We start from the raw sequence: 25,579 nt of genomic DNA on the forward strand, positions 1-25,579 counted from the left end.
AGGGAAGGCTGTGAAAACTGCCCTGAAGGTTCAAAATATAGAACAGAGCCTCATGGCTCGGAGTTAGTTTCTAAAGGCAGAGTGACCTCTGAAATCTTGCCGCAGGACTTAAAGGCTAATTTGCACAATGGGTAAATATGCCACATGACCATAATCAATAAGAACGATTTCTTCTAACCCTCAAAGAAAGCCCGTTGTGTTACTGCATCGCCCTACTGTGTACACAGAGGACGACAGTGCTGCTTGCCTTACAGTTACTCCTTAATTTTTAGGATCAGCTAGAGACATGATAGGTGTACTGCAGAATGAAGCATAAATAAAGGGATAAATAAATCACCATCAGAGGACATGATTTTTCATCCCATTCTTTTATTATATTCACTATCCCAGCCTTCTAAGCACTTGAGCTGTTTATGCATCTGTCTTCCTAAGCACCTTAAAATGAACCACTTAGAATCTTCTACAAGGTTTGCTGGTTAGCTTTGCACACAGTAGGTATTCAATCAATGTGTAATTAACTAAATTGAGTCAGTGAGCAATGACTGTTTTTGTTTGTTGGTTGGTTGGTTTTTTTCTAAATGGACCTAATTTTTTTCCAGATGGAAATCCTGAGGCTGCACTTGTAGGCGAAGATCACTTTCTTCCCTTCCGCATTCCGGACCTGTGCCCAGAGGGCTTCGGTGCGCAGGGAGGGTAGAGTCCAAAATGAGCTCACTGGCATCAAAATCCCCTAAGGCTTCTGAACATGGAACTGGACATTTTTCACATTCTCTAGAGATATTGGCTTACATTTAAACTTCATTCCCTTCCCATTCCTCCTCCCTGTCACTCCAACTAAATGAATTATCTTAGCATGTCCCTCACACATTCAACCATTTCAAAATAAACTCACCTCCTGGACAGAGGGTAGTTTTAGGGACTCTTGCATCCAGGCCCAAGTACCCGGAGCTAATATTAAACCAATGATCCCGGATCTCCCAGAGAGCACATGGGGGCCACCACACCTGAGACACCTTGTTCTTTGAGCCAAGACACACACCTGCTGTAGGTATAAAGTGGATTTCCCATGTGAAATTGTCCCTGACGACTCAATTTGAATTGACCCCTTTGCAATCTGACCTTAAAGAAATAAGTTAAATGCTTAATTGGTGGATGTATTATCAGGTGTAAACAAGGGATGGAGGAGATAGCTTTCCTGAAGTCAGATAAACTACTTCCCTTTTCCCTATCATTTTCTTTTTTTAAAACTTGATTGACCTCAAGGTATCCAAAGGTATTTCTGAGCGATGTTGTGAATGATATACCTTTACAGGCATATATGTGTCTCTGGCATATTTACTTGTAATTATTTGTTTTGAGAATAAGTGTGAAGAAAGCTTCATTGTAACAATTTGAAGCTTGAACATTTGTGTCAGAGAGAAGTTAAACCCCCAGCCCCCAATAGAAGCAGTATCCTTAAATCAATAAAGTGATTTGTTTCTGTTTGAATTTAAAGATCGTAGCAATTTCCCTTTGGACAGCTAATAACATAGTTGTACTTGACTGTAACTAATTTCTTTCTGCAAAAATATTCTTTGGGACCTAGGAGTCAATGAAGACAGTCTGAGAAAAAGAAATGAATAATTGGTTTTTTAAATCTGTATTTTAGATCACTGGAAAGGGACCTAGAAGGAGGATTCTTGGACAGCGTGGGACACCTCGATCCTACCAAAGCATATCAGAACCACAAAGGTTGGAGGAGGATTAAAATGATACAAGTTTCCCCACATCCCATTGTCACCCCAGCCCTGCCGGTTTGTGAGACTATCAGCTGGATGAGCAACTGCTACTTATACACCTTTGCTGTCAACATGTAGGGCTGGGAACAACATAGAGACCCACAGTCAAGGTGAAAGGTAGGGAACACAAGCCAAAAGGGCTGGATGGGAAGAGACAGGGAATGGAGAGAATTTAGCATGTATTTCCCCCAGTTTCCTTGGTCAAGTACCTATCATTCCCTTTTATAACTGAGTTAATTGCCTTTTGACTTCTTCACAAATCTATTTGTGCAATCCAGAATCACATTGGATTTCTTTTATTGCTCTAGATCCTGGTGCCAAAGGCATTAAAATTTTATCTGCCTCTGCATTGGGATTCCTCCTCTCAAGTCTCCTGCCTGTGACCGTGGAGGATCTGTTTTACCTCTGAATTTCTTGTCCTGGTCTCATTACCTTATGTGTCACTACACTGAATTGGATAATCAAATTACTTGCCTCCTCTGGTCAAACACTTAGAGTTTTATTGCCCTTACTGACCATCTTTGTTCCTGTCTCCTACATCTCCGAGCTCGTCAGCTCCTGCAGGGGCTTCTCTCATTCTGTGTGGGGGAACGGGGGTCCCCTGAGACAAGTTCGCAAGCTCAGTTCTTATACCTTCTCCCCGTGGGCCAAACACTCACCCCTGCCCTAGGGCCCAAGTTCACTGACATGGCCACTTCTCCGCAGCCTCATCCAGGAGCAGATTCCCCCAAGCTTTTGCAGACATTACCCTATAAAACGAGATGAAATGGGTTCCTAGAACATCTCTCCCCAGATAACCCATACCACTAACACCAGGCTTTATGGGAACTTTTTAACACTATACAAAATCAAATAAACCCAGGAACTCTGGGGCCATTGTTATTTGTTGTAATTCCAACAAGTATCAATGTTATTCATTTCCTCCTCAAGGTGGAATTTGAGGGTTTCAATCCAAAATGACCACCCACATCTCTTTTCCTACAACCGCCCCACCAGTTCATAGTTCCTGGCATATGGTTAGATCCCACAGCTGCTCACAGAGCAGGTCCGCTCCACTGAAATGCAAACTTGCTGAGGCAGGGACCACAGACAACAGCTTATTCATTTACGTACCTCCTTACGTACCTCCCAAATACAGCATCATGGTGAGCATGTAGCCGATTTTCAAAATATATGAAAGTTCCTTCCTTGTGGAAGGACCATAGGGAGGGAGAAGAGAGAAATCAAGGATAAGATGGGTCTAATCAGGTAAGACAGCTAGGAGGCTTCACTGATCATTTCCTCATGGGATGCCCCCTCCGCCCCTCGGCCCCAAACCTTTTGCTTTTCACATTCTCACTTCTTAAGTCCCTGTTATTTATTATTCAAGTGTGTTTGCACATGTTCTTCCTTGGACCGAAGTCTCTCCCAGTTTTTTCCATTTCCCACGCTTCATTTCTGAATCTCTCCAAGTGGCATGTTCCGGCTAGTCTTCAATATTTCTTTGGTTTCCCCTAGGAGATGTCTGTCTCTTTCTAACATTTGTTCCCCATCTTCCTGAAAGTTCCAAGGCAGAAAAAAAATTTATTTAAACATTTTTAGCCACATCTACTTCTTTTTTCAATAAATTACCCTTCCCGTGTCTTCGCCATCCAGCTGTCTAGTTCAATGACCCCTGTGTTCCTTACGCACTAGGAAAATTTTCCCATGATTTCTCTTAACCTTCAGTGCAATCTCTTTTTCATTTGCTACCTTTGCCTTTCTTATCTTTTTTTACACTCTCTGGACTTTGTTCGGTAATCCTCCCCGGCCGCCTCTGTACCTGATGCTTAATGCCTCACATACGCCTCTTTCTTACCTTTGATTACTTTTTTTAACTTGTTCATCCACATTGTGGATTCTCTTATTACCAGGACTGCATGCAAGATGACCCCTGGGTTTATATTAATTTATATTTGAATACTTTTCATTTCCAAGCATGTTCTCCATTTCTTCCCTCACCCCAGCCCCTGTGCTTTTACCTGGCCCCTCCCATGCTCCTCAGAAATGCACAGCATCTTTATGATATGGGATAGTGACAATGAACTCTGCTTCTGGTCTCAGGTGCATCACCTGCTCCCCAAAAGTAACTCCAGGGAGAGAAGAGGGTGCTCTCGGGAAATGTGTCCAAAAGGAAACAATCCCTGTACACAGTAGGACAAGAATTCTCTTCCACGTGTCATTGTCTACTCCTATGCCACCCGGGGAACAAACATTTCACCCCAGGCAGGAATAAAAGGCTCCTTTATGCTGAGCTTCCTCCATTCTCTCTCAGTAATTTGGAGCCCATGAAGCTGCTTCCAGAGGAGAGGGCCCCAGATCTAGAATCAGGCAATGGCACCCCAGTCCTGACTTTGCCACTAACCACCTGTGAAGAAGTATCAGCTCCTTCTTTTCCTTTGTCCTCAGTCTGTTCTCCTAGTCTCCATTTTCTTTGGTTGTACAAGGAGGGATTGAACGCCATATCTAAGGGTCCTATGGTTCCAAGGGTGTCCATTGTGACAACCTTCTCTCAGCTGCCACCATAATTAAGACATAAGCAGACTTTGTCCTCATTAGTCATGGCCTCCCTTTGGTTCTATTTGCTCTCTTTTAGGCTTCTCTTCCTCTCCAGCCCACTAGATTCCCACCAATGCTACCATGTTCTATAAGACGTAACTCCATTCACCCTCGCCAACCTTTCCATAAGGAGGGAGGCTTCTAAAGTCTGCAGACCAAGGGACCTAGGAGGTGGTCTGGTGCAGAGAAAAGACAGCTCTGGAGTCAGACTTTCCAATTTCACACATGGCTCTGTGACCTCTGATATGTGACTCAGCCTCTCTGTGCCTCTGATCCTCATCTGTAAAATGGGGACAACACCCGCACTTAAGTCAGAAGGTTCCAGAGAGCATTCAGTAAATTAGTACTCATAAAGCATTAGGAGACTACCGCATTGGAAGTAAGCACCATATGGATGTTAGCCACAGAAAAAAGAAGCATTTATGTTGCAGAAGTCTTCAAATCTTAAAATAAACGACTGACTTCTAATGCATCAGTTTCAAGAGATAGTAAACGAAATGAAAGGTTTAGAGGCTAGAAAGGACTATTGTGTTTCCCTAAAATCACAACACACAGATTGGCCTGCCCAACAAGCACACACGCCAGTTCTCTGGGAACTGATTTTAGAGCTCAGATTTTAGATTCTAACCTAGCTGTATTATTTTATATCAAAACTCCAGTTTCCACAGAGATATTCAGTATATTTTTTATTTTGAATGTAACAAACCAATTAAAGAATGTTTCACAGTAGGTCCCTTTTGGGCTCCCAACCAAAGAACGCGTATGATCTCTGAGACCTTTTAGTTTCTGTTATAGATACAACTTGTAACCATGAGGTGACCTAATTTTAAATTTCTCTCTGCCACTAGAACCTGAAATGTGTCTTCTCCAGCAGGTAAACTCAGTCAACTCATATAATCTAACATGTTTTAGAATATCCTTCTCTACAGGTAAGGGGATAATGGATAAGGGAGATGCCTTCAAATAATAAAAAAAAGCTCATGAATCCCAGACATTTTATTGTTGGATGGCTGGACACAGGAGGGATACAGCAACCGTTGGGGTCTCTGGTGCCATGCATCTAGATTGATGGGATACTTGGAAACATACCATGGTCTTCAAAGGCAAGTCACACTATCCGGTAAGGCTGCAAGACTCAGGAAGTTTGTTGGAGGTTTTGCCCCATGAAAAGTGATCTTTTGGAGGACTCGGTTATAACTCACTCTGTGGGTGAAAATTGTCTCTTGAAGTTGATGTGAATATCAAAGTTATAGTGAAGGCACCTCAGTGACCTTGTTCTTCTAATATCTAAATACTATCGTTTGGAAACCTCCAGGCTGATAATTTAGAAGACTAAGAGCTATTACTTAAAGAAACAATAATGAGAAAGATGAGAGAGGCAGCAGAATTGAGGACACATTTTAAGGCTCACGTTATTAGAAATATGACTTTTCTCAAATATTAAAAATAAATCTGTAATTCCCCTCATGCCATCTACAAACATCTGGATAAAGGAATCGCATCAAATCCATGGTGTTTTGAGACATTCCTGTAGCATAGATGTTCTTGAGATTATGCCTTTGGATTACTTGAATAGAAATAATAAATACTTTCAGTACTTAAAGCTGTAATGCTTTGGGTTGGATTTGGATTTTTGTTTCATTTTAGTAAAAGGTGGAGATTCAAAGTCGGCTCCTTAACCAGAATGATATATTGGATGTGAATATAGTTTATTGCTTTCTGACCTACATTTCCCCTTTTTTTCATCATTTGAAAAGTTACTTGACAAGTTGAACGCCTGCCGCTCAGCATTTCCAAACATCTGCCTTGAAGGAAGCACTTTGCTTCAGATTTTCACATGATGATCAAAAGTGGGTTTAACTTTCTCAGGTTAAATGGGAACAAGGGGGATGGTCTGACGGGGATAGAAATATATTTGAGAGCAACATGAAAGAGGAAAAAAAAATACTTGGAACTGGCAGAAGCTTAACCCTAGAGTCAGCCTGGACTCACGAAGACAGATTTCAGCTGAGAGATGAGTCATCCGTGGTCTGGCGCTGGCTCTGTCCCAGTTTGCCCATCTGTACGATGGGGACTCCAGAGTCTATCTGTCCTCTGGAAGAGTGTAAAGTCAGTGGATGATGAAGATGTGACCAATGTCCTAACTCTGCTGTAAACTAGCTCCGTGACAATGGGACAACCTGCTCTCCTCTGGATGTCCTTTTCCTATAAAAGAGGTCCCCACCACCTCTCGCATTCTATAATTCAGAATTTAAAAAGGAAAACTCAAAAATCCAGATGAGACTGTAATGCCAGCCTAAGGAAACTGGAAATCAAAATACGTTAAAACCAAATTTTTTTAAATTCAGACCATTCAGTGGTACATACTCAACTCCTGGTATGAGCCAGATTGCCAGAACAGGTCCTTCACCCATGAGCAAAATGAGCCGGAGTCCCTGCCCTGTCTGAGTTCATCATCTAGGGGAAGAGCTACATCCATAAAATAATTCTACAAATAAATATAAAACGATGCCAAGATAAAGGTTGAAGAGCCTTAAATAAGAAGAGAACACAAAAGAAAAATACCTAAAATGTCAACCAATGACTTTATAACATATTCTGAAATTAGATCAATAAGAACTTGAAAGCAACTACAAAAAATTAATATTTTAAAATTATTATCTGTTCTGGAATTCCATAATGCATCCCATAGACTGGATTCCGAAATGTATTATATAGCCAGTCATTGTCTTCCAGGAGGCCTTCCTGTATCAATCACACTTTTGTTTCTTCACTCAGTCAAAACATTTTTACCACCAAAGTCCTATGGACCAGACTTCTCAGTGGGCATGAGGCATGCAACATGAACAAGACAGTTCTTGCCAAGTTAGCCCTTGCTGGGCAAATAGAACTTCTCAAAACTTAGTGACTTAGCACAACCATGATTTATTAATTTCAACGATTCAGTGGGCTAGCTGGCTGTGCCTGGCTCAATCATGTGCTTGCATTCAGCTGGAAGTACGGTTGGGCTACATTGTCCAAGATGGTCTCACCCTAGTGACAAATCTGGAGGTTGGTGCAAGCTGTTGGTTGGGGTGTCTCTGTTCTCCACCAGCTTCCTTACACAGTGGTCCCAGGGCAGCATCCTAAGAGAAAGAGAAAGAGAGAGCAAGAGCATTAAGCCCTAGCCTTGGAAGTCATAGAACATCACTTTTCTGGTACTTTGCTGGTCAAAGCAAATCACATGAGCTTCCCAGACTCAAGAGGTGGAGAAGTAGACTCCATCTCTAAGGAGTGTGCATACTGAGATGGGAGGAATTTGTGGCCATGTCATCATGATTAAGAGCATGGATTCTGGAACCAAAGACCGCCTGAGTTCATATCCTGCTCTGTCACTCACTCATGTGCTAGTGAAGCAGCACTGGACAAGTTCCTTTATGTCTGTGTGTCTCAATTATCTGTAAAATGGGAGTGCTCACAGTTACTACCTCCCAAGGTCTTTGGGAGGATTAAATGAGTTAACATATGTAAAGCCCTGAAGATCATGCCAGGCTTGTAGTAAGCATTGAATAGAGGTTAGCTATTAGCATGGTATTGGTATTAGTATTAATCCAGTCTATGTGGGAGACAGAGATTCACCAATAAGTTGCATACCAAGATCAGTAGTGGTGCAAGCACTCTGAGGGAAGAATGGAAAATGACAAGAACAAATCACACAGGGTGAGTCAAGGAGCCTCCTCATGAAGTGGTGGCCAGCTGAGGCCTGAATACTGTGCACATGAGCCCAGATGAAGGCAGGCAGGGGTCTTCAAGAGCCAGGAGCCATGTCTATATAAGCTAAGGTGGGAAGGAGCACAGGACATAAGGCAAAGAAAATCCAGTCTTTTCATTCTTCTCTTCCCTCAGCACTTAAAGGAATTAAGTATCAGTAATTTCATTTTTTGCTGGCCCTCCGTTTAAAGTATTTTTTAAAAGATTATTTATTTATCTTGGGGGGAGGAGGCAAAGAGAGAGGGAGAGAGAGAATCTCAAGCAGGCTCCATGTTCAGCATGGTGCCTGACCCAGGGCTTCATCCCAGGACCCCGAGATCACAACCTGTGCTGAAATTAAGAGCCAGATGTGGATTTGGCCCCTCCCTTTAAAGTGTTCTTAAAGCTATTATTGAGGGAGTGGAAATGAGCTGAAAACTGTCTTTGGAATCAGACAGACCTTATTCCCAATTCTGCCCCTGCTATTTACCAGCTGTGCAAACTTGAACAAGTTGCTTAACCTCTCTCAATCTCAGGCTCCTCGTCTATGCATTAAAACCAAAGTACTTTACTTTTAGGGTTGTCATGAGTAATGTATGATATTCAAAATATTGAGCCGTCATTCAGACACCAGAGGGCATAAGTACCAGTGTCTCCCACAGCTTGGGCCTGGTCTTGAGGATTAATTGATGGATACTGGAGAGCCTTTGAGGGTGCCGACAACTTAGCAGGAGCTCTTATTATTATTACATTTAGTGTTCCCTATGCCCCCCCAGCTCCCCAATGGGGCTCTCTAAGAACCCAACACCTGCCCTCTCCTGAGCCCCCTCGGTGCAACCAGTCCAGGGCTCTGCAGCCAGCTGCTGACTGCCCGACTGGGGTTTGTATCCAGGAGACCTAACCAGGCTCCAGTGCCATGGAGATGGCTGAAGATGAATCCCCCTGGCTGGCTCTGCAAGGAGAGGGAGGTTTGAAGTTGAAAGATTTTAAGGGGCTGGGGCTCCCCTTCCTGAGAGCTCCTGTCTGCCATCCCATCCTTCTCCCCACTCTGTACTCCTAACCCCTAGAAGTACCTCCTCCCAGGGCAGCTCAGGATTCAGCCAGCCTTTTCCTTAACCCCCCACTCCTGTTCTCTCTCTCTGTCTCTCCCTCCCCCCTCTTTTTTTTTTTAACATGCAAGTTGCCATGAAAAATTTGTTAATGAAATATTTGCTCAGAAGTCTGCTCTGGACTAGACTGATAACCTATCTGTGTTTGAGTTTGGCTTCCCATATTCTAAATACTCATCTTCTGTCTGTTTAGCTTATTGATTGGTTTGGCAGGAAAAGAAGCCTTGTCATCAGTGACCAAGGTCAAACTAAACAAAAAGGGAAGAGTGGGGAGGAGGACAGGAACTGATGGGCTCAGGAGGCAAAAGACTCCTCCAAGTTTCCTTGAGGGGACAGCCCCTCCTTCCCCTCTCCCCAGGGAAGCTGTTGGCAGAGCAGAGGGGGCCCAACGGGGACCTGGTGCAGATGCTATGAGGTGGGGGTTGGCAGCTGGAGTCAACTTAGGGGAGTTCTTAGCCTGTCCCAGAGCAGGCGTGTTAGGAAGAATAACAGAGGGCACTCAGACCTTCATGAACAGCATTGAAGGGCTTCCCAGGCCATGACTGCTGACTGTTCTGGTAAAGTCTAATTCCTTGATAAGGCTGACTTGTTAATTAAAGGAATGGTAGTTGTTAAGTTAACAAAATGAAAGCACAAATTCACAGTCTCGAACATTGATAACTCTCAAGCATTTGTGGCTCTACTGGGGTGTGAATGTGCTACTTAGCGCTTTTGCTTCTGACCTGCCATCTTCATTATGTTTCTAAAGGCTGATAGTTAATGAGGTGGCAGTCAATAAGCACACACTGGCTGGGTAAAGTAGGGGTGCTGGGGTGCACAGAAAGGAGCCAGAGCCGAGCTGGTACCTGCTTCCCCCACTATCAGCTGTGTGACCAGGGCAAGCTTCCTTAAGCTCCCTGAGCCTCAGTTTCCTCTTCTGTCAAACATACCTGCCTCGGAGTTGCTATAAGGGAGAATGAGATGGCGTCTAGAAAGTGCCATGCATGCTAAGAGACCTAGAAGAAACTGTTTGGGATCATCTGTCTGCTACCGGGATGTCACGGGGTAGATTGTCCACTTCCACCACTGCCATGTGGGGAGACTTCTTTATACCTAGATAAACTCTATTCAGTCACTCACTGAACACAGGTCATGGAGGTGCACCAGGTATTCTGGGCACTGGGAATGTGAATCCAGTTAAGACACAGTCCTAGCTCTCTGGCAACTTATAATACATTCCGGGGTGGGGGGTGGAGCACGAAAACATGGAAAGGAAATGGTCACAGTCACTGTGACTCGAGGGACAGCTGGAAACACAATGGAGGAGTGACCATTTCTGCCTGGTGGGCGGAGGAGGGAGGAAGGGTCCAGAAAGGCTTCTCAGAGGCTGTTTTGAAATAAGTGTTGCTTGCCAGGTGGACAAGGGAGAAAGTGAGCGTGGGGAACAATGACATCAAAGAGTGGCCTGCACAGCCTGTTCTGAGAATTGCAGGTGTCTCCTGCCGCTGGAGGGGAGCGGGGGCCTGGGGCTGCCTGCAGGGAGTGCAAGAGCGCGTGGGGGTCAACAAATAGAGGCAGTAAGTATGGACTCTTTGCCAGAAACCTGTCTGCCAATGGGAGGAAGACAATCAGGGTCCAGACATTGAAAGGATGTGGTTAGAGACCTTTAAAAAAAAAAGTATGAGAATTAAAACACACTCAGTGTTTAATTGAGTGGTTCCTCAATTAAAGGAACCACTGTAGGAGGAACCAGTAAAGAAGGAGAACTTGAAAGTATGAGAGAGGGAGGAACAACTCACTGGAGCCAGATGTTGATCCAGGCACCATAGGCAGAGAGGGGATCAAGGGCCCAGAGCAAGAGTGAGCCTGTAGTACCAGGGTGATGCCTCCTTCTTGAGCCTCGAGGGACAAAGTCACATAGTAGGTACAGAAGGGAATGCCTCTGGGAGAGGCCAGAGCTTTCTGAGAGCTTTGCACCACTCTGTGAGCTAGAAGACAGGTTATCTGCTGAGCAAGAGAGATTGGCATGAGGGAGGAGGCTGGAGAAACCATGCGATATTTCACTGGTTGCTGGGAGAGCTCACTTGGCTATATTAAAGCATGCTCAGGAACCTGAGGGCTCAGCTGAGGCCATAGATCATACACCTGTGGTGGCCTGAGGCACCCAGTTGGCAGGTTACTTCATCTGAACTCAGTTGAGAGAAGACATGAGGCAAATGATTCATTATATTGAAGCACGAATGAGCTTTTGTAGGATTGTAAGACACTGAGGGTGCTGGGGAGAAGAAGGTGGAAGTGATATATCCTAGGGTTGGCAAGAGAAGTGAAGCCCCTGGGGAGATTAGCAAGAAAAAGTCAGGAGATGACTGGTCTCCATGACTTCAAAGAGCAAGTGGGCTGGGAGCAGGGGCCCAAGCCTGATGGTGGGTAAGAGGATGTGACAGCAGAGTGACATCCAGGGGTTTCAGAGGAGCGTGGTGAGTTCCAAGGGATGACAAAGCCCAGTGTGTGGCTTGGGAGCAGTGGCCACAGTGGAGTGAGGATGAAACTTGCCTGTCTCTGGAATGTCACCAGCAAACTTAAGGCCGACGCGCTGGGAAGGTCATCACCTGGTTGATTCTTTACTAACAGGACAAGATTCCCAGAGACATTGCACTTAGTTTTTGAAAAGTGCCTTGTTCTGTGCTTAGCCCATGGGGTTCCAAAAATGTCTGCAACAGGGAAGTACATACGATTCCATTAAAAATGAGAGGGAGATCTTACACACTGTTTAAAGCCATGGTTCCCAAACTGTGCACCAAGGCACCCTGGGGCCGTGCAGCACACTCACAATGTATTCTGGGAGATTTCTAATTTTGGGGGAAGCACAGCAACATCTGGGTCAGACACCACACAACTGTTAGTTAGAGATTGTTCACAGTATCAAGACGGAGGGTACTATGCTCCTTTCGATGACATCATAGCTTTGAAAAACTAGGTTTTAGTGATTGCTGTGATGAAAAGCAAGTACTGAGTGAAAAGCAATGTGGAATAGGAAATGGGAGTGCTATGGTCCAGTCTGATTCGAAGATCTGAGAGGTTGTGAGGTATTCAAAGGGCATAAGCACCTATGAGTAAGTGTGATTATGTAGGAATGAAATAGTTTTCAATTCATTTCAATTCAGTTGGTGTGTATTATTTTTCCAAATGGCTACTAAATTATCAGGACGTAAACACTTACTGTTTGGACGTAACCATTTAGCACATGGAACTTTTGGGTATTTATTTTGGCTTTGGGACACCATGAACAAAATCACTAAGGCACGAGAAGGAGGCTGCCAACAAAGGAAGTTTGGGAAAGTTCGAGTTAATGGATTACCCAAACTTGGGTTTCTGCTACAACTTTCTTAAATCACAGAGAGTTGAAGTTGGAAGGCACCTGAGAGATGATTTAGAACAATCTCTCTTTTTGCAGAGGACACAGCTCAGCAAGGATAAGGGGTGCTGTCAAAAGTAATCAGTTATTGGTAGAATAACAACTACCACTTGGGTCTCATTCTTCCCTATATGCCCTCTGCTGAAAACAAGTAGCTGAATCACTCCTATTATTTGTGTAATAATAATAATTTAAACGTTCATTAATTTTCTCTCAAAACTTTATTTATAAGGACACTTGGGTGGCCTAGCAGTTGAGCATCTGCCTTCAGTTCAGGTCGTGATCCCGGGGTCTTGGGATCGAGTCCCGTATCGGGATCCCCACATGGAGCCTGCTTCTCCCTCTGCCTGTGTCTCTCCCTCTGTCTGTGTGTTTCTCCTGAATAAATAAATAAAATCTTTAAAAAAAAAACTCTTTTTATAGAAATGGAGAATTCCAACTCAGGAATGTGTGGGTCATTCCTCCTGTGAGCTTTTATTGATATCTGTACCTATTAACAGTGACACAACTTCACTTGTTGACGCTTTTCCAGGACCCTGTAAGTAAGGGAAAGCAATCTCTTTTGATGGAGTGAGACCAAATTCTGGAAATGAAATCAGCAGCCTCTGTATATTCCAGAGGGCTACTTTCCCCAAACTTTTCTAATCCTCCCAGTTTGGGATAGTGTTAAAAATAAAACATGACCAACCAAGTAGAGAACAACGAAGCCGCGTGGGACACAGAATGTGGGCAGGCAGTTGGGCTCACTTGCTAGCTCCTGCACAGAGCTTCCACAGCAGCTCTCAGATTCAAAGTGTGATTCAGAAATATGATGAATATGAACATATTATTCTGACTCATGTTTTATAAGCAGACGAACTAGTTGAAGGCTCTGTCCCATGTACCGATGGGGGTTCGGTGCTTCCGCCATGGCCCGTGGTGATTCCTGGGAGAGTTTAGGGCAGCGCAGGGGGTGGGCTCTGTTTTCCACCTCTCCCTCCTTCCTCTTGCTTGGGGGAAGGGTTGTGTGCCCTCCACACCTTGCCTCCCACAGTGGTTCTCTCTGCTGTGCCACCTGCCCGACAGTCTCAAGTACGGAGGGCAACTCTTCTTCTCTCCAAGACAACACTTGATATCAGATCCAGACAAATAGTCAGGGGGCTGGGAGCACACAGAACAGGAACCAGCTAAAATGTACATGTTTGGGATCACTATCTGGAAAAGTCAACAGCCATTCCTCTTCACAAAGCTTTTCTCCCTGGCCTGCTCCCCAGCTTCCAGCTTTCTACCATCTTCCACATCTTCTCCTGATTGTAGACTATTTCTACTACCTTCACTTCCCTAGTCCAATCCCTAACACCAGGCAGAAAATTCCACATGCCTCTCACTTTGATAATTGGAGAATTTATTCCTTTTGTCACCACAGTAGCCCTGGTGCCTGGGTTCTTACAACTAAGTAGATCTATCCAAACTAATTAAGGCATCGACACCCACTTCATGGTGCTACACCTCTTTAGCATTTACTACAAATTGTGAAACAGGGTTGCTTTACAATATTCAGAATTTCCCGTTAGAAGATAGACCTCACAAGCTAAAAGCAGCCATAGGAGAAACAAAGGGATTTTTTTCAAAACTCCAGCTTCAGATGCTGCTGCATTTCTCTCTGAAGCTACTGGAGCCACTGCTTCCAAAGATTGACTGAGTTGTCTATGACAGTCTCAGACCCAGAAATGACACCTGGAAGGGTGAGTGAATTTCTTTCCAGTTCGAGATTGTGGGAGGTGTGAACCAGAGGCTGGAGCAGCGGGTCAGGCATCTGAGCGCTTTATGACGATAAGTCGGTGCTGCTGTTGACACATGAAGCTTCAGTGGCCCAGCCAAATTGATCAAATATAAACCCAATTTCCGATTTGCAGGGTTGGGTGGGCTAACAAATTGTATCAGAGGCTTTGCACCGAAGCCTTTAAGAAAACGGAGCTATTGCCATGAACCCATGACTCCCTACCCCTCCCTCTGCCTCTACCACTTCATTGTCACTATTAATACATAATCTGGGTGAGCTACAAATCTTACCCCAGGCAAGCGGATGACACAGAGGTGGGGCTACCACCCCAGGGACAATAGCTAATGATAGTAATACTGGATACATTTTGAGGACCCTCTCTTTGGTCCAGGCACCTTTAAACACACTCTCTCATTGAATTCTCTCAACAGGCCTAAAAGTAACTACTATTATTATCCCTGTGTGTCAGAATAATTTTGTGAAATACCATTTACCAATGGATTTTTCACCTCTAATGGCTTTTGTTTAGCTAGTTAGCCTCTACTTGCTTCCAAAATACACCTTGCCATGCAGAGCAAAGGTGTATAGAAAAAAAAAATAAAGCAAAACAAAAGCAAAAGCAAACAAAAAAAAGGTTCTTAGCATCTAAACTTTATACCTTATATCTACTCCTAACATAAGATTTGGGATTTAGATACAGATATTTTCCCTTGTCACTGAGAGGAATTTAGGACAAAGAGAAAGAGCTAAGGGACCTGAAGTGGCCTCACAGCTGGGATGTGAAGGATGGAGAATGACAGGTATAGAGTGTCTACCAGAGAGCAGAGAGGACTGTGGATGTCTCTGCAGCAACCAGTAGGATGGACGCTAATGTGTTGGGCCCAAGTATCTTCCTGGCTTATGACTCACTATGTAAAAGTTCAGTTTGTTTTATTTCTTCTAAAATTTCCTTCACAAGCAAGCCCCTCTGCAGCCCTGCTACTCAGAGCATGGTCCGTGCAACAGCAACATGGGCATCACCTGGTATTTCATTAGAAATGCCAACTCTATGGTTCAACCTCAGACTTACAGGATCAGAATCTCCATTTTAGTAGGTTCCTCGGATAATTTCAAGTGCACATTCAAGTTGATGAGCTGCCTCCAAGGTTCTTAATTCTCTGTAAGAACTAAAACCTGGTATTCCATCCTCAGCCTCAGAAATTCTGATTAGTGGAAGATGGGGCTGGAGAATTCTAATATGCAGTCAAAGCTGAAATCCACCTCTCATTTTCTCATTAACCTTAGTCAATTTAGTTATTATTCATTGTGAGTTATGCTAGTTAAGAGCAGAAATTTGGAATAGAATACTGTTGAGAATGAATGTTGACTAAAGTGGAATTTCTGATTCTCACATTTTCTCTTCTTCTGTGCTCACATCCACTCTCTTCTATTAGGGAGCTGCTCCTTGGCCCATTCAAACCATATAGTTGTAATGGAAGCTGCCGATCACAGTGCCATTAAAAAAAGATGGCTTGAGCTCCTCCCTGAAAGTAAGGCCATGAGATGTAAAGCCTGAGCAATTGGTTGCCCTGAGTCCTGATGGAGAGAGAAAGCTGGTCTGAGAAATGAGGCTGACCTTCAGAAGGGGCAAGGAGGCCTCCAAAGCAGCTTCCACTTGTCCTGGAAACCAGCTGCCTCTCCACCTCCCTGAAGTTTTGTTAGCCTAACTACTACATTCTTTGTCCTACCTGAACTGATTTGGGTTTCTACCACTTAATTATGATAATACACGGTCTCTGATCTTTAGCAATTAATGTGGTACAAGCCTCAGTTTCCCCATCCACATAATATGGACACAGAGTTGTTCTCAAGACTAAATAAGATATTTACACCTTGAACAAGGGCTTATAGGCAAATGCACCATATGAATATTATTTACTTTCTCTAGATTTTCCTTAAGATGCATTTCTAATCTAAGTCCTATAAATTTACTAAATGGAATAATGGATTTTTTTCATTTATTTCCAATCTTCTTCTTGATGCCCAGAATTTATTTATTTCCATATATATGTGTGTGTGTATATGTATGTATATATACAGATATATATATATATATATAGTTATCTGGCAAAGAATATGAAGAGTATGGACTGTGGGAGAAGGTGAAGGACATATTTCTCTTTTTTAAAATATTTTATTTATTTATTCATGACAGACACAGAGGGAGAGGGAGAAAGAGCGAGGCAGAGACACAGGCAGAGGGAGAAGCAGGCTCCATGCAGGGAGCCCGATGTGGGACTCAATCCCGGGACCTTGGGATCATGCCCTGAGCTGAAGGCAGAGACATTCAACCGCTGAGCCATCCAGGCCTGCTGAAGGACATGTTTTTCTTATGTTGCTTAGGTCTTGCACTGTTGAATGGACCTCATTGGATAAGTTCATCATTTGACAAATAGAGGTTGGATTATTTTCCTCTGAAAAGATATATTTATAATTGCTTATACTGGCACTCTCCTGTTTTTTTCTGGACCCGCATATTCCCAGCTTGGCAAGACCTTTCTAAAAACTACCCCTCTAATTTTAGGGCTTGGGACAGGGGACAGGGCAGTGAATGTTGGCAGTTTTAGTGATAGCTTCAGCAAGCCACTTCACTTTTCTAACTCTCAGTGCTCTCATCTGTAAAAGGGAGGCACTGGACTAGCTGACATTTATGGTTACTTCTTATTTTAACTTTCTGTGACCAGTCACTTATTTGGTATCTGTGAGGTCCCCTGTGCTTCACATGTCCTCTCTGCCACGCCCCATAATCCTCTTTTCTTTCTGTTCAGTCATCTTGGAGCATGCACTCATTGCCATCAGCTTTGTGTTTGCTCTACTCCAGAGAGGAAAAGGGGGAAAAAAGACAGAAAGACGAAAGAAAAAAGAAAGAAGAAGAAAGAAAGAAAGAAAGAAAGAAAGAAAGAAAGAAAGAAAGAAAGAAAGAAAAAAGAAAGAAAGAAAGAAAGAAAGAAAGAAAGAAAGAAAGAAAGAAAGAAAGAAGGCAGTGGCTAGGTTGAGTCTACACCCATTTCTCTTTTAAATTGCTTTCTTAGAAGCTATACCTAATGACTTTTTTCACATCTCATTGGCAAATGTATACGTATATACATTTGTTTATAAAAACAGAAAAGATAGAATTATATGTGTGTGTGCATTTGCATGTATATGCTTAAAATATCTCCAGATGTATATGTAAGAAACTGATAATATTTATCTCCTGTAGTGATGGAAATTCTGATATTAGTACTAGATAGAAACACTACAAGAAAAATTTCATTTATGTTTTTATAAATGAAATTTCATTTACAAATATAGATGCAAAACTTCTAAATAATTTATTAACAAATTGAGTCTTTGTGTGTATAAAAAAATCATTATACAGTAGAGTGATCCTAGGAGAACAAAGATGGAGAAAATTACTAATAGGTTTATGCAATCTGAATAAATGCTGAACAATCATTTGATAAAATTCAATATCCAAAAAATTCAATATCCATTTGTGATTTTTTTTAAAAAAATGTGACCCAACATAAATAAAAACCCTCCTGACCTTAATGAATGCTATCTATTGTAAATCTATAGCAAGCATTATATTACATTAAAATGAAACATTAAATGGTGAAATGTTAAAAAGAATTCCTAGTAAAATTGGAATAAGATAAAATTGTTCTTTCTGCTCTAAATTTAATATTATACTGATATTCCTAGTTAACACAAAATGCACACACACACACAACGAAGAGGGAAAGAGAGAAAGATTGAATAAAAAAATAAAAAGTCATTGTTTATGAAAAATATGATCACATATTCCCCCAAATCTAGAAGATTTAATTGACAAACTAATAGAACAAATAGCTGAATTTAGTAAAACCCTGGATACAAAACAAACACAAAAAAATCAACATTTACATATACCTACAATAACCAAGCATAATATAAAAATAGAAATAACACCCTTCAAAATATCAATAAAGCATACTACATCTGGGAATATATTTCATAAAATATACACAAAATCTCCATAGGACAAAAAGACTATAAAGCATTCTAAGAGAACATAAAAGGAGATTTGAATAAATGAAGGTATATACCATACTCATGAATAAGAAGACCCAAATACAATATACATAGCAATTTCACCCAAATTAACCTATAGATTTAATGTGCTTCTAATCAATATCTCCAAAACATTTTTATTCTAAAATTCACATGAAAAAATGTAAATGCCAGAAACAGTAAGAACAATTTTTTTAAGATTTTATTTATTTATTCATGAGAGACAGAGAGGGAGAGAGAGGCAGAGACACAGGCACAGGCAGAGGCAGAGGGAGAAGCAGGCTGCTTGCAGGGAACCCGATGTGAGACTCGATCCCGGTACTCCAGGATCACACCCTGAGTCAAAGGCAGATGCTCAACCACTGAGCCACCCAGGTGTCCCATAAGGACAATTTTGAGAAAGAAAAATTTGTCAGGGAAGTCATTGATCTATTATTTATTAAACCATATTATAAAACCGTATTTGTTAAAATAATGTAATATTTCTGAAAGAATAAATTTCTGAAAGAATAAATGGTCAGTGGAACTGAATATAATTCTAAAACAAAGCAGTGTGTATATGGGAACTTAGTGATTGATAAAATCAGCAAATAAAGCAATGTATAATAAATAGTGTTGGAAAAAAATGGCAACATATTTGGGGAAAAAACATTACACTACATTCCTAACATATAACACTCAGAAAAATTTATTCTAATGAATAAAAGATCTAAATATAAGAAAGCACACTTATGAGTATTACAGATGATAGGTAAATATAATCATGACCCTAGAGTTAAAAAGGCCATCCTAAAAATAAAGTTATCAAAAGAAGAATTCAAAGGAAAATGTTGATAAATTTGACTAATTTATCAAATTTAAATTCTTGATTATAGTAAAAAACATTGGCTATGAAAAATTTAAAACTAAAAAGGAGGGTGGAGACCTCCATGATAAAAACTATTAGTCACATAGAAAATCATCAAAGTTTTACTATTCATGACAAAAAATACTCCTACAATTAATAAGAAAAAATAACTCCAGGAATTAAAATGACCATAAGATATTAATATTATTCACAGAAGAAAATATGAGATATGAAATAATCTGAAAAGACATTCAAACTCATAAATAACCAGAGAAATGTATATTCAGACAACAGTCAGGAAGCCAGTTCCAGGTAAAATGAAGCAAAGCACAAACCATACTTTCACTTTCATTGAATGCAACTAAATCCTGGACTGATTGGAGATGACAGAGGAGTCAGTGAGCTTGAAGATAGATCAATAGAAATATTCATTGTGAACAACAGAAAGAAAAGAGATTGAAAAACAACAACAGAGCTGCAGAGACCTGTGGGACCGCAACAAAAAGTCTACTATGCGTGTCATCAGACTTCTAGAAGAGGATAAGAAAAGGGGGAGTTTTGAAAAAAATACCTGAAGCGATAATGGCTGGAAACCTCTCAACTTTGGCAAAAGACAGAAACCTAAAGTTGTAAGAAGATAAATGTATCCCAAACAGGGTCAACCTAAAGAAATCCACACCCAGGTAAATCATATTCAAACTGCATGAGCCAGTTATTATAATAATTCTCCTCCTATATATCTTTTTATAGTCTATTGGTTCTATTTCTCTCAAGTCCTTACTAACATAGTTGTTGTCAGGATACAAATCTTTGATGGTGGCTGAACTGATGGCCTCAATTCCTTACAGACTGTTGCCTCAAGGACATCTCAATTGTGTGTAATAAAACCTCTCCAACACAGCAACTTGCTTAATCAATGCCAGAAAGCAAGAGAGACACTCTGCTAGCAAGACTAAAGTCACAATCTTTTGCAATCTAATCATGAATATTACATCCCATTGCCTTTGCTATGCTCTATTGGTTGGGAGCAAGAAACTAAGGGTCAGCCTCCACCCTAGAGGAGGGAATTACATAAAGGCATGAATACCAGAAAGTGAATTTCATTGGGGGGCCATTATAGACCCTGCTTGCCACAAATGGCTATATGAATATCATGGTAATATCAAGGTATATTGAGCCTCCACTCAAGAGGAGGGAATTGCATAAAGGCATGAATACCAGAAAGTGAACTTCATTGGGGGGCCATTATAGACCCTGCTTGCCACAAATGGTTATATGGATATCAAGGTTATTAATATCAAATGGTTATATTAATATCAAAGTTCCTCAACATAAGGAGAGGTATTACATATTGTGAAAAGTGTCAATTAACCAAAAAGGCATGATAATCCCAAATGTGTACACCTAACAACAGACTTTCAAAATTCATGAAACAAAAGCTGACAGAAGAAATAAAGGAATAAGATAAACTCATAATTATACTTGCACACTTCAATACTCCTCTCTCAGTAGTGGATCTAATAGAAAAAAATCAGCAAGAATATAGAAGAAATGATTGACATTATCAACCAGCTGGACCTCATTATTAACCAAAAATAGCAGGAAAAAAACATTTTTTTTCTAAGTGAAATGGATTATCCAGCATCATAAAATATGCATGAGCAAATTTAAAATAATTGAAATAATGTAAAGTGTATTTTCTGGCCATAATGAAATTATACTAGAAATCAGTAATAGAAATTTAACAGGAAAGTCTCCAAACACTTGGAAATTTAAAACACTTAAAAATAATCCATGAGTCAGGGTGCCTGGGTGTCTCAGCCAGTTAAGCATCTGCCTTTGGCTCAGGTCATGATCACAGGGCTGGCTGGGGAGCCTACTTCTCCTTCTACCCCCCTGCTTGTACTCTCTCTCTCTGCCCCCCCTTAAATAAATAAACAAAATCTTAAAAAAAGGGTCAAAGAGAAAGTTTCAATTAAACTGCATAAAAGAAGAAAATGCAACATAGGAAAATATGTGGGACACAGCTAAAGCAGCACTTGTAGGGAAATTTGTAGCACTAAAATGCCGATACTAGAAAGAGAAAAGAGTATTGAATAATCTAAGCCTCTAGCTTAGGAAACTAGAAAAAGAAGAGCAAAATAAACACAAATCAAGCAGAAGAAAGTAAATAATAAAGATAAATACAGAAATCAATGAAATTGAAGAAATATGAGAAAAATCATTAAAATTAAAAGCTGGTTTTTAGAGAAAAAAATCAATAAACTTAATAAGTCTCTAACAAAACTGATAAATAAGAAAGAAGACACAAATTACCAATATCAAGAATGAAAGAGGCAGGACCACTGCAAAAGCCACAGACATTGCAAGGATAGTAAGAACAAAAAATATTCCAAGCAACTCTATGGACAGCAATCTGACAACTTAGATTCAATTGACCGTTTCTTTATAAACCAAAAACTACTAAAACTCATCCTAAGCGAAGTAGATAACTTGAATAATTCTACAACCATTTTTTTAGAGGTGGGGGGGGTGCAGAGGGAGAGAGAGAATCTCAAGCAGCCTCCATGCCCAGAGTCCCCACTCAAGGCTTAATCTCACCACTTTGAGATCATGAGCTGAAATTAAGAGTCAGACACTTAACCAGCTGAGCCACCTAGACACCCCATAATTCTACAACTATTAAATAAACTAAATGTGTAGTCAAAACCTTCCCCCAAAATAATCTCCAGGTCCAAATAGTAGCCTCTGTAAAATTCTACTAAACATTTAAAGTAGCACTTCTTTCAGAAAACAGAAGGGGAGTAATTTCAAACTCATTTTATAAGGCCAACACTTTACTGCTACCAAGCCACAAAAATACAGTACAGAAAAAAGAAAACTACAGAGTAATATTTTTCATGACCATAGAGGAAAACAAAATCCTCAACAAAATTTTAACAAATGAAATATAGCAATATATAAAAAGAAAAACTCACCATGATTAACTGAGATTTATTTCAGGAATTCAAAGCTGATTCAATATTCAGACACCAATAATATGATTTACCATACTAATCATCTAAAAGAGGAAAAACCCTGTGATCTTATCAAGAGATGCAGAAAAGCATATGGCAAAATAACATCCATTATGATAAACACTCTTAGCAAATTAGGAAGAGGAGAATTTTTTCAACATGACAAGGAGCATCTACTAAAAAAAACAAAAAAACAAAACAAAACAAAAAACCAACAATACTTGGCTAACAGTATACTTAACAGTAAAAGATTTTTCCCTGAGATGCTTTCCCCCTAGGATCAGAAAGAGGACTAGGATATCTATTCCCAAAATTCTTATTCAACATAACACTGGAAGCCTTAGCCAGTGTAATAATGCAAGAAAACAAAATTAAAGGAATATAAATTTTAAAGGAAGAAATAAAATTGTCCCTATTCACACATGATATGATCATCTATGTAGAAAATCCCACAGCTCTACTAAAAATCTTCTAGAATAACATGCACTTAGCAAAGCTGCAGGATACAGTGTCAACACAGAAGTATATTGTATCTCTGTATACTAGCAATGTATAATTGGAAATTAAAATTATAAAAACTATACCATTTGTAATAGCTAAAAAATGAAATACTTATTACAAGGGCATAAATATTACAAAACATAAACAGAATCTGTATCCTATGAGCTATGAAATGATGATTAAAGAAATTAGAAGACCTAAATAAATGGAGACATATCATGTTCATGGAACAAAAGACTCAGCATAATTAAAAGATCAATTCTCCCTAAATCTATGGATAGCTTTAGTGCCAAAATCTCAGCAGGCCTTTTTGTATATATTAATGAGAAGATTCTAAACTCATACAGAAATGCAAAGGACTCTGAATATCCACAAGCAACTTTGAAAATAAGAAGTCTAGAGGAATCTAGCTACATGATGTTCAAACTTACTATTAAGATACAGGACTCAAAACAGCATGGTATTGATGAAAAGGTAGACAAACAGATAAATAGAACATAATAGAGTCCAAAATTAGACCCATAAAAATGTGCATTTAATAGACATGCAAAGTCATTCAATGAAGAAAAGAGAGTCTTTTTTAAAAAAATGATTATGAAACAATTGGCCATTTATATGCAAAACAATAAACTTTGCCTTATACCTCTATACAAAAATTAACTGAAAAGAAATCATAGATCTAAATGTAAAATACAAGACTTTTAGAAAAAAACCATAGGAGGAAGTCACAATGACCTGGATTATGCAGAGTTCTAAGATTTGACACCAAAAGTATAATCCATAAAAGAAAAACGTATAGCTTGAAGCCTATCAAAATTAAAAACTTTTCTTTGAAAATGAAATGAACTGCAACTCAGAGAAAATATTTCCAAATCACAATTCCAACAAAAGACCTGTATCCATAATACATAAAAATAATTCTCAAAACTCTACAATAAGAAGACAAAGAATCCAGTTAAAAAGTGAGCAAAAGATTTGGACACATAACCAAAGAGGATATAAGGATGGTAAATAAAAGATGCTCAACATCATTAGCTATTAGGAAAATGAAAGTTAAAACCACAGTGAAATATCCCTACACACCTATCAGAACAGCTAAAATTAAAAAAAAAAAAAACTGGCATTATCAAGTGCAGGCTGATGAGGAAGTAGAGCAAGTAAAACTCTCATACACTGGTGGTGGGAATGCAAAATGGTACAGCGACTCTGGAAAATAGTTCAACAGTTTCTTTGAGTTTAACATACATTTACCATTTGACCCAGAAGTCCCCGTCTCTGGGTATTTGCTCCAGAGAAATGAAAATATATATTGACATAACCTCTTGTGCACAAATGTCTAGAGTACCTGTATTCATAATTGCCCAACACTAGAAACACCCCACATGTCCTCCATTCAGTGAATGGCTAAACAGAACCTGGTACAACCATTAAGTGGAATACTACTTAGCAATAATAAGGAAAAATTTATTGACATTATGCAACAACTCTTGTGAATTTCAAAAGCATTCTGTTAAGTAAAAGAGGCCAAACTTCAAAGATGACAAACTCTGTAATCCATTTATATGGTACTCTCAGAAAGACAACATTAGAGATAGAAAATGGATCAGTGGCAGACAGGTGTTAGGGATGGGAAGAGGTTGTCTTCATTGTGCAGGTGTTGAAATTCATAAAACTGTACACCAAAAGAAAAAAGCCTATCTCACTGTCTGATAATTTTAAACATAGAATTTCAGAAGGCAATGATCTGTATTTTCAGAATTAACATTGTTTTTAGAAAGGAAAGGAAAGCAGTGAGATCTGATATCCATCAAAATAGCAAAAATCAGCACATTTGATAATAGCCTTTATCTAGGTAAGAGATTCAGAGAAATGACTACTGGTGAGAGATAAATTGGTAAGTCAGTTAAAAAGATAATTTACCTATTTGAATATTAAATATTTATCATTTATGGCCCAATAGTCATAATTATTGTATATAAAAGCGCTCATATAAATACCCAGGGAGGTTTATATGGGTATCTTTGTTCTGGCATTATTTGTAAAAATTGAGGACAACCAAAACATCCCTTGGTAGAAGGATGACCAAGAATGTCTACCTGTACTCTGGAATATAATACACGACTTCAAAGAATGAGACAAACCTATTTGTAGTGTCATGAAAAGAGCTACATTAAAGGACATTTTTAAGTGAAAAAAAAGCAACTTGCAAATCAATGCATACAGCATGTTACCATTTATATATATTTATATACAAATTTCATAAATGCACATGCATATAATAGCGTAGTAAAGAGTCTATAAGATACAACAAATTAAGAGCAGTACTTCTGAGAATTAAAATGGGATAGGGAACGGGGTGCCTGGGTGGCTTAGTTGGTTGAGTGTCCAACTCTTGATTTCTGCTCAGGATCCAGGGATCAAGCCCTGTGTCTGGCTCAGGTGGGAGTCTGCTTGGGATTCTCACTGTCCCTTTCCCACTCCCCCTTGCTCTCTCCTACTTCTAATAAATAAATACATTTTTTAAAAAAATGAGATAGGGAGCACTTAAACATATTTTAAGGTTTTTTTTTCTTTTTTTACACTGAAAATGTGCTAATGTATTACTTGTGTGTCAAAAAAATACTTTAAAAAAAAAAACAAGGAAAACCCTCTAAAAAAAAAAAAAAAGAAAGAAAGAAGGCAGTGGACAAGTGAGAACTCTACTATCACCAAAGGAGCAGGTGGTCCCAAGAACTAGAAGCTCAGTTACTGTGGATCTGAGATGTCAGGCCAGGCTGGAGAAGTCTTGGAA

General features: G+C 40.1%; 1 long non-coding RNA gene across 3 annotated transcripts in view; it reads left to right on the forward strand.

Annotated features, from left to right (window-relative positions):
• LOC140634767 (uncharacterized) overlaps nt 1-25,579 on the forward strand; it is a 52,712-nt gene that overhangs the window by 23,829 nt on the left and 3,304 nt on the right. Inside the window, exons 2-4 of one of the 3 annotated variants that reach the window (XR_012032149.1) lie at nt 600-680; nt 1,649-1,895; nt 3,861-5,843. This is a non-coding gene — a long non-coding RNA (uncharacterized lncRNA). Of the gene's footprint in view, nt 1-599; nt 681-1,648; nt 1,896-2,086; nt 2,597-3,860; nt 5,844-25,579 lie in introns of those variants that run through there. The other 2 variants (XR_012032150.1, XR_012032148.1) reach the window with 2 other exon arrangements.

Source organism: Canis lupus, chromosome 6 (assembly GCF_048164855.1).
Source record: "Canis lupus baileyi chromosome 6, mCanLup2.hap1, whole genome shotgun sequence".
Taxonomy (NCBI): domain Eukaryota; kingdom Metazoa; phylum Chordata; class Mammalia; order Carnivora; family Canidae; genus Canis; species Canis lupus.